The following is a 10,771-nucleotide window of genomic DNA, read 5'->3' as shown; positions in this document are numbered from 1 at the left end:
AGAATAGTTCAGAGAAACCAAATCAAAAGCATTCAAGGAGGAAGCAGACTGAATATTATAATCATCACTTTAGTTTGGTACATTTAATCATGTCTTTATTTATTGAATTTGAGTGTGTGATTTCAACCATGAGTAGCTGAATCTAGCTGCTTCTGTTTAGCTAGATGAAGCTTTAACTCTATGGATTAGTTTAATTAATTATGGATTTTAATAGTTGGTTATGTTCTTGTGTTTGATTGTTACTACCTAGCATGCTAATAATTGATACTTTAATTGCTTGAATTCATGTATTGTGTAGCTAAGTGACTATTAAATTACATGAACTTAACACCTAGTGATTTAGTGACCATTGAATTGCTAGACCTAGGATTGAACCAATCTTAGAATAGTAATTAAAGTAATTAAATTTAGCTGTGCTGGAGAACATAAATTATGACCATAATTGTGTTTGTTAAATAAATTTTACATAGTCCCATTCATAATCCATATCTGATTATGTTTTTGATTGTGTGTGATCATACATAGTTTTACAAGAATTAGTAAAACATTAGTAAATTTGGAGTTAAACTACTAATAATATAAAATTTGGTAACCAACTTTAATAATCCATAATTAGTAGCTAAACATAGATGAGAAATGGATTCAAAATAAACAGAAGTGTTTTTATTAATTGATTGAATTTGATAGTTAAGTGATTAAGTTTGTCTGAACTTGCAAAATCAGATAAAAAAACCCAATTAACTTTTGCTAGTTTTAGGTTAATTTTTACTAGTTAAATTAGTTAATTAAATTCGTTCCATGTGTTTGACCCCAACTTATTTTACTATGCTATACACTGACTAGGTACACTTCCTATAGCTGCAATAATAGATAAGAAGTTAGGTTATAAATTTAAACCTAGATAATGTATACTCTTCACCACATCAAGTTTTTGGCGCCGTTGCCAGGGAATGGCTAATTTAGTTTTTAATTTATTTGCTTTAGGTTAATCGATTCTTTTTGTGAGGATAAACCTGAAAAAAAATAAATTTTAGCTTTAGTTTTTCTTTATAAATTACTAAACTCACGACGTGAACCTTAAGTTTTGGTTGTTTTACATTTTATTTTTCATTTTTCATTTCTTTTTACTTTTTGTGCTTCAACATGATGTGGTGAGTATTACCACGTCATGGTAATCGTTCAGTAGGAATTTTTATTTACTTGTTCGTTTTTACGTTTTTTTTTTGTTTTTCTTGCAGCAATACATGACCCGTGGATCCAACACACCTTTGATACCACCGCTTGAAGATCCAGAGCCAACCCTTCGTAAAAAGACAGATAAGAACGTAGGAGAAACCAACTCACCAAAGAAATCACCTTTTAAAGATCTTAAATCGGTTTTTGGTAAGAAGAAAGGGAAGAACGTATGTGAATCGAGGAATTCCTCGAAGAATGAAAGCAAGGTTGAAAGCTTTGAACAGAATCTTAGTACACAAGAATCCGAATACGATTCTGAACCCGATTTAGACAAAGAAGAGAGCAAACCCGAAGACGAGCCAAAAGACGAGATGGCGAATATTTCCAACATGCCCATGAAGGCTTACAAGAAAAGAATCTGAGAGGACAATGGTCCCGATCTCGTGCAACCTGCAATTCCCGCTACTGCAACATTCGAGCTGAAGGGACATATTGTTTCCACGCTTAAGGAAGTTCCATTTTCAAGGAAAGATCATGAGGATGCTTACAAACACCTTGATGAAGTCAATGACATATCTGATTACTTCAACATCCTGAATGTCCCACGAGAGACGGTGTTATTAAGAATGCTTCAAGTTATTTTTGAAGGAGCTGCTATGGATTGGTTGAAGGCACTACCACCCGGTGCAATTACTACATGGGCACAAATGCATGAAAAAATCTTATAAAAATTTATCCCACCTTCTAAACTTTCTAAACTCAAGAAGGCTATAACAAACTTCGAGAAACAACCGGGTGAATCACTCTTCGAAGCATGGGAGCGATACAAAGGATTGATAAGAAATTGTCCCCAAAACGATTTAAATGAGCAACAAGAAGTATCAATCTTCTATGATGGGGTAAATGTAATAACAAGGCAACTCCTTGATTCTCAAGGACCTTTAACAAAGAAAAATCCCGATGAGATCAAGGAATTAATTGAATAATTTTTGAAGCATTCACGTGAGCATCACTACCCTCGACATTATGGAGCAAAAGGAATTGGGAGTGGCACATGGTGGATGTGTTAGTTATGTTGAATAATATGGACCATTGTATGACTAAGGTGGATCAATCCATACATGTTATTCGTGTGGGTTATGAACAGTGTAATGGTCCACATTTAACAAAAGATTGAAATCTTGATGATAATGAGAATAAGAAAGCTCAAGTCTTCTATTCAAGTGGAGACAAATACGATGAAGATTGGAGGAAGCCAAGGAAAGAATGGTTGCCATATGATGAATATAAAAAGCAAAAGGAAGAAAAATTTAGGCAAACTGGCCGAGGTTTTTATCAAAAAGAGCAACCACCACCTGAAAAGAAGGTCGATTTAGAGTCCATGCTAACTAGATTCATGGAGGCTTCGGAAAAATGACATGATGAGACTGATGAGGCGAAAATAGACAAGCAAATTCTAATGAGAGATCAGCAAGCTTTATTGAGAAATAATCAAGCATCGATCCAAAACATTGAAGCCAAACTTGGTCAATTAAATACATTGCTTAATGATAGACTTTCTCCACAAATTCCCGATAAGAAGCCACAACCGCAAATTATGGTGATTGATACTGAAGATGACACTATATCTGAGTTCGTAGAAGCCTTAGAAAGGTTATGCTCAATCCTCAACATCACGACGTGGTGATTCAATCTCCACGACGTGGATTGAGATTAAAAAGAAAGATCAATCTTGTGTTCAAGCTTTTTACCCTCCACTACCGTTTCCTTCTCGGGCAAGAGTTCATCCATTGGAACAAGAACATATGAATTTTATGAAGCAAGTCAAGGGTATTCATATTAATACTCCTTTTATTGAATCGTTAGCACAAGTTCCAAAATACGCAAAGTTTTTGCCAGACTTACTCAACACTCACCAACAACTATAGAAGACTTCCAAGGTGGTGCTTAGTGAGTAGACTTCTAATATGTAGGAACCCATTTTTATACGAACGGTATATGCGGAAGAATAATATCTCGAGATTTATCGTGTATCAAAATATAAATATATGAAGAACATGATGAGAATTCTTGGAAAGACGAGAAAGAAAGAGATATAAAATATAATTCATGAAGAACATTGGTAGGAGAGAGAAACTCTCCCTAGGTGGGGAGAACCCACCAATTCTCTCTCTAGAATTACATTGAGACTAAGTGTGTATTCTATGAAATGACCACCTCTACCTTTATATATGAGAAAGAGACAAATACACCAACAATACAATAAAGGGAAAAATACAACCTAACTACCAGTCATTATTTGTAGAGCATTTCCATGATCCAACATTTTTTCCCTAAATGCTTTCAAATGATGAGAGATACAATAAGTGATACAAGGCTATAATACAGTAATCCGAATAGTAAGTGTGGTAATAAAATGAAACATAATGAGAACCAAATGCTGAAACGTCTCTTAAACTCTGAAGTGTCTGTGAAGTCTGAAACTGGCCATGAATCTCTAAAAATGAAGGTCTTCAGCTTCAAAACACCACCAATGAAGCATAAAAGTAAGATCCAAATCTTCAAAACGCCATGAGCAAGAAGAAGATCGCCATAAGCAAGTAGAAGATCCAATAAAAGAAACACTTCGACTTCAAAAAGTCTGAAAAACATCTCGAGATCTCGAATCATAATACACCAAGATTCTTCAAAGAATAACCTGCTAAAATGTGAAGTATCCATAAAATGAAGTCCAGATAAAAATAATGTGAGTCCACAGACATGGTCCAACAATGCCAAAAATTTGATCCAAGGATCAAAAATAAGTGTCACGTCACATCGCCAAAATAATCTTCGTCTTCAAAATATCACAAATTCAAACTTGAAAAATCATAAGATCTGAACCGGATGCAAACATAAAATCATCATGTGGTAGAGTCCGAATAATAAATAATCTGAATCGGAAAACATCGAGTAATGCCAAAATTTTGATCCGTAAAGACCAAAAATAAGTGCCACATCGCATCACTAAATAAATCATCGTCTTCAAAAGTCTTCAAAAATCCAAAATCAAACAATCATACAAACCAAATTTGGATGATATTCTCTTCATATTTTTGATAACCAATGACCGGATATCAAAAATCAACAAATCATTGGATGGAGAGTGTCAGATACCAAGAGCTAAGAGAGCTCTCCCTAGATGTATGAAGGGTCTCGATAAGACACGAGAAATAGAGTAAAATAGATACTCTGCGGTCATGAGAAGGTTGGTGATATAGTTGCTAAATCTGCATAAACAAATACCATAGAACGAAGAATCACTGCATGAAAAATATCTCTATTGTGCCGAAAATATACCAATGTATCAAACTGCGGTGCCGAAACTCTCGTAGTGGTCTTCAAAAGAAAGTAAAGTCCACATGCTCAAGATACACGATTCGTCAACCGAAGATGAAGAGCGACAAATCATAAAATCCCATAAAGTGAAGAATGCGAAACAACTTTGTTGATCAATCGACGTTGTGGTGCAAGCATCACAAAGAATGATATAAAGTCCGACTGTGGTATGAAATATTCTTCCAAAATAATTGGCATGAAGTAGACCAATGTGACAATCCAAGGTTCGGTTGTGGCAAAATTGGTGTTAAAAATATAATTGGTTTAAATAAAAAAATTTGGCTAAATAAAAAATTGGTGTTAAAAAAAATTATTAGTTGAATAAAAATAATTGGCGTTAAAAAAATTTGGCTGAAAAAAAATGAAGTTTAAAAAAAAGGTTTTTTTTTTAAAAAAAAAAAGGAAAGGATGAGAGGGGAGTAAGAAATGAGGAAAAGGAAGGGAGGGGAGGAGGGAAAGATAAGGAGGGAAGGAGAGAGGGGAAGGGTTGGGTGAAGGAGGAGAAGGGGTGAAGAAGAACGAGGGAGGATGCGGGTCTAGGAAGGTTGTGGACGAGAGGTGAGAGGCGGGGTGAGGTTGCGGTAGAAGGGGGGATTGGGTGCGGACACACAAAAAAAAGGGGGGTGTGGATCAGACGGTGTCGCTGCGGATGGAGGGTAGGTAGTGGGTTCGGAGGCGGGAGTGAAGGATGGCAAGGGAGGCGAGCTACGGTAGGGTGAAGAGGCAAGGGACCTAAAACACCCATCGAACGCATTGAACGTCTTGAAGCCAGAGAGAGGCTAGCTGCTGAGAGAATCTCTCTCAAGGTCGAGATGGGTATCCGAGCCCTGGATACAAATAGAAAGGCTAATCATGTACAGTTCATCACCACTGTGGAGAAACTCATCACTAAGGTATCTACCATCAAGAACGAACTTCTATCGGCCATCGCAGACCAAAAGGCTCATTCTACAAAGCTTGTTGAGGAAACTCACAATGCTTATGAGTCTGCTATTTCTGTTCTTCAATCAAATATCAACAACCTCCGATGATCCTTATCTTCTAATGATCATGGCCAAGAGATTCTGAAGTTAACAAAGGAGATCCACACTTTACTCTTCAAAACCGCAATCCCCAACGATCATCAACTTGGTGATACAATTCGAGCCCATTTCAACGATGTCATTGCCAAGATTGACGGTCTTAAACAATGGCATGAGGAAGAACCAGGTGTTCATTCCTCAAGAGGGGGAAGTGAAGACCGCAATATAGATCAAGTCTCTCATCAACTATCTCATCAGCATCAAACTCCCATTCGAGTCAGTCCAGGTCCTCAACAAAAAGTTCCTTCTCCGCAACCATCTCCCAAAAAGAAGACTTCGGTACCTTCTCAATCTCCTCCACAAGCTCAAAAAGTGCATAAAAAACCTGAATCGCCTGCTCGCCAAGAAACTCCTCCCCAGTTCAAAAACTTAGCTCCAACGATGTCATCAGAGCATGGAGAAGACTCCCCTGCAACGCAACAAAGGAAGCGAGATTGGAAAGTTGCCAAGTTCGCAGAGCAGATATGGAGAGACCATGGTTTCAATTGTAGGAACGCATTTTTATACGAACGGTGGATGCGGAAGAAAAATATCTCGAGATTTATCATGTATCAAAATATAAATATATGAAGAGCATGATGATAATTCTTAGAAAGATAAGGAGGAAAGAGAAATAAAATATTATTCCATGAAGAACATTGGTAGGAGAGAGAAACTCTCCCTAGGTGGACAGAACCCACCAATTTTCTCTCTCTCTCTCTCTAGAATTACATTATAAGTAAGGTGCATACTAAGAAATGACCACCTCTCCCTTTATATATGAGGGAGAGAAAAATACACCAACAATACAATAAAGGGAAAAATACAACCTAACTACCACTCATTATTTGTAGAGCATTTTCATGCTCCAACATAATGTAATAATGGGAGAAATACCGAAGAAGATGGGGGATCCTGGACGCCTTACACTTCCTTGTGAATTTGGGAATAATATGAAGTCCTTTGCTTTAACCCATCCACGAGACATAGTTGAGGCCATCTTGGTAAAAATTGGAAAATTTGTTTTTCCAATTGATTTTGTCGTATTGGATATTAAAGAAGATAAAAATGCCCCGATTATACTTGGGCGTCCTTTACTCAATACCGCTCGCACTTTGGTAGACATTCGTGAGTCTAAACTTACATTGTGAGTAGGAGATGAAGAGATGATCTTTGGAGTAGAAGATGGATTCAAAGAATATTATGATTCAAATGAAGTGTTCAATTTGGATGATGAAAAATGAGCTCAAGGAATTGGAGAAATTAATGGAAGAAGAGATTCAAGCCATTGAAGAAGTCAAACGTACAAAGCCTAGAGCATCGATTCCGATGACTTTAGAGGTTTTTGCTTACAAAACTCCAAGGTCTTTAGCAAGTGAGGAGAGTAAAGAAGATTTGATGTCAAGTGATGAAGAAACCAGAGTTACCTCGGAATTGGAACAACTAATTATGGATACAAAGGATTTTAAGGTTAAGGAGCTCCAAAGTGAAGAAAGAAAAGGCCTTACACTTATTGTCAATAAGAGCATGAAATGAAAGCTGGAAGGAGACTCAAAATTAAAAAATTTTTGAAGAAGTCTTATCTTAGGAGGGTTCAAGCATACAAAAGAAAATGGAGAGAACAGAAGGTGTAGTTAGTAATTGACACTCCGAGCGATTCAACGTGAAGCGGCATAGAGTCCGACTCATGACTCCTATAAAAAGAAGCGCTTCTCGAGAGGCAACCCGAGCTCGGTTTGCGTTTTCCTTTTCCTTTTTTTTTTACTTTTGCATTTCTAGTTTAGTTATAAGATAATTAATCATCAAAGTCATCTTGATTTTTTTTAGATTACCACAAAAATCAGGTGTGGGGTTTAGAATTGATTGAGTGGTAAAATATCTAGAAGGAAAATGAATTTTTAAGTAAAGCAATAAAATCCTCAACATCACGTCGTGGTATTATGCACCACGTCGTGGTCATGAATTATTTCGTGATGTATATTTGGGAGTTTTAAAATTCACGATGTGAATTGATAAGTTCATCAGCCCACATTCTGATTTTCTATCGGATTTCTCAATATTTTTTCTTGTTTGGTGCTTAATCTCATGCTTTGGTAAGATCTCTTTACCTATACTAATATAATCTAGATTTAGACATTTTGATTAGGGTTTGTTCTTGGACCTACAATGCCAAAATTGAGTCAGTTAGTTAATAAATCTTGGTAGCCTTAGTGATATAGGGCCATAAAATAATAGTTTCTAGAAACCCCAAGTGTTATTTTCACTTCGTATTGACCCTAGGATGACCGATTGAAAATCATGACACGAACTTGGTTCACGACGTGGACTTTAAGAATATGACGTGAAAATGGGCACACGGTTTTCTGTTTTTCTTAATGATTTAATTTCCTGGTGGTTTGTTTTTTTCTTGCTGTTTATTATTTTTCAGGTAATATGCGGCCTCGACGTGCTATTCCAGAGGAGCAGGAATACATAGAAGTATCGGGTATCCATCCACTCTACCGATTTCCACAAAACATTTCACAAGTAATGCTCAACAACTTTACGAACAGATTAGGGTGGTTGTACAACTGTGAGTTTGCAATTGCTCCATTGGTCGATTGGACATTGTTGCGTGGGGTTGGCATGGTTGCGGAAGTGGAGAGACATTGAACAAAATTATTTATTGGAGAGGGGTTTACATTTTCATGTAACAGGTGGAGGAATCTTTTCTCTATTCAAGAACCCGTTTATCAGGAATTGTCAGTCGAATTCTTTGCCACTGTGAGCTTTGAAGAAAGAACTACCGATCCAACTTACAACCAGTTCTTTCTTTTTGTTTGGGAGGTGTATATAACGAATGTATCCTTCGTGAGTTTCCATGGAAAATGGGTCTATATACTGAAGAAGAGACGTAATCACCCCATTTTATTTTATTCCTACAAGGTTGTGTTCGGTACTTTGCATCGGGATTGCTAGATGTACAATTTTGGAGAAGAATTTCAAATCACGAGTACAATAGTCGTGATGCATGTGAAGGACAATTCGGTCTCCCATTTATTAGTTTGTACATTGTCTTATCACTTTATCCATTAACCATAAGCAACACGGGGATAAGGTGCCAACACAAAATCTGTTTTATCTTTAAACCATTATTACATCCGAAGTTTTCTATGACCTACCATGCATGCTTGCATGATTTTTGGGGAAGAAGGCGACTAGATCTCGGCCCAGTAGTCCCATTACAGGTGGACATTTGGTCACTTGGCTCGCCTGTTCTTATGGTATTTTGAGTCCTAATTTTATTAGGAACGTTACATGGTTCAAGGATAATGAATTGTCAATTCAATTCTTGAGTGTTATGCGGGTGGGGGATTTGTAATACCCTCAGAAGATGTTGAGCAACCCATTGGTCAACAATAAGAACAACCACGACAAAGGGGAAGGCGAAAAGTTAGAGCCCATGGGGAAAGGGGCCAACCACAACAACCACGTCAAACTTTTGAGGGTGGGGTACCAACCGACCCATTGCAAAGCCGAGTTGGTATTTATTTAGATAATCTTTGCGGGGGTGTCAATTACCACAATCAAGTTATTGAGGTCTTGTTTACGCATCTTAATGTGGATCGACCTCCAACAATGTCACCTCATTACCCGTACATTCCAACTTGGGAGGAGTTATGGACAAGGCAAGGAGACGGAGCTGGAGCAAGTGGAGCGCAAGAGGACGAGGATGATTATTAATCCTTTATTTAGTTTTGTTTTGTTTTAGTTTTTACGTTTTTATTTGGTTTGTTTTGAACTTGTAACCAACAATGGGATGGATGTTTTCATCTTTCCACAGTCCGTTTACTATGTTGCAGATTTGGTGAGCTATCATGAGTGGAATATTGAGAGAAAAGAGAAAGGAGAGTTCGAGTAAAGCCATGTAATTTAAAGTTATGAATCGAAGCCTACAATTTTTATTAAGTGTGGGGTTAGTTTCATAAGAAAATAGAGATGAGGGAAGAGTCAAGGAAATAATAGAGTCTTGGAAGGGTCTCAAAACATTTATACATTCAGTTGCACTTTACTTGCATAGAAGAATTACTGTGCAACTGTATTCTGTGAAGACCAGTTTACACGACGTGGACCTTCATTCCACGTCGTGACTTCAAAAGGCATCGTGATTTCAAAATATGATTTACTTTGACAACACGATGTGGACTACAATACCACGACGTGGTCAACACTTAGACTAATACCTCTAACCAATAAGTTTTGCAACTTGCACCTGAAATCTATCAAGGAGAGCTTATGTAGTCATTGCACTTAGACTAATACCTCTAACCAATAAAGGTTGAAGTTAAGCTCCCTTGCTTAAGCATGTAGGAATTAAGCGAAAAAAGTTAGATAAAAAAAAAGAGAAATTATAAAAAAGTTGTAAGAGTTTTGGAGCTATCAAAGTATGAAGATCAAAAGATCAAAAATTCTGAAGAATCAAAAGTTGAAGATACCAAAAATCAAACAAAAAAGGTGGTGAATTCAAGGAAATCAAATAGCAAATATCAAAGAAGTGAAGAATTCCAATAGCTTCATTGTGGTATCTAAAGTTGTAATTTTTCTAGATTATGTATGCATAGGTAGCTTAACCAAAAATATCTTGAGGTTAAGAAAGATTTTAGAGGATTGATTAGGAGGGTTGCAAAAATGACTGTCGTATAAAATAAGGGGTGAAGGTTCACAAGGATTGTGAGTATTTAGGATTGGGGAAGTTAATATGGTTTTAGACAAAAATATATGCATTGAGGTCTTGGTATAATGACTGAGTTCAAAATGGATTGTCTTATGTGATGTTGGTGATGGAAGTCTGACTTAAAATAAATTAATTTTGCTTGAGGGCAAGCAAAATATAAGTGTGGGGTATTTGATATTGTCATATTTATACATATGTTTAGACAATAATTTATTTCATTTTTATTAATATTTTGGTTATTTGTAAAGATATTTGGTACTTATGAGATTACATTATAATTTATAGCCAAATAGGAATATTCTTGAAGATAAAGGGCCACAAGCGACAAGAAACAGAACTTTGGAGGATTGAAGAATTAAAAGAAGAAAATCCCTGTGAAAAACCCAAATCATGACTTTGCCATGACTTACACAACGTGGAGTGAGCGTCTTGAAGATAAGTG

At 36.6% G+C, this 10,771-nt stretch overlaps 1 non-coding gene across 1 annotated transcript; it reads right to left on the bottom strand.

The window, feature by feature from the left end:
• Positions 1–1,931: 1,931 nt before the first annotated feature.
• LOC145060862 (small nucleolar RNA R71) lies at positions 1,932–2,038 on the bottom strand. The gene has a single exon (XR_013687044.1). It is a non-coding gene; the product is annotated as a small nucleolar RNA R71 (small nucleolar RNA).
• Positions 2,039–10,771: the final 8,733 nt, after the last annotated feature.

The sequence above is a fragment of the Lactuca serriola genome, chromosome 6, assembly GCF_051521515.1.
Source record: "Lactuca serriola cultivar US96UC23 chromosome 6, Lser_US96UC23_V15, whole genome shotgun sequence".
Taxonomy (NCBI): Eukaryota; Viridiplantae; Streptophyta; class Magnoliopsida; order Asterales; family Asteraceae; genus Lactuca; species Lactuca serriola.
The sequence above is the reverse complement of the archived record's forward strand: the minus strand, read 5'-3'. Positions and strand labels throughout refer to the sequence as shown.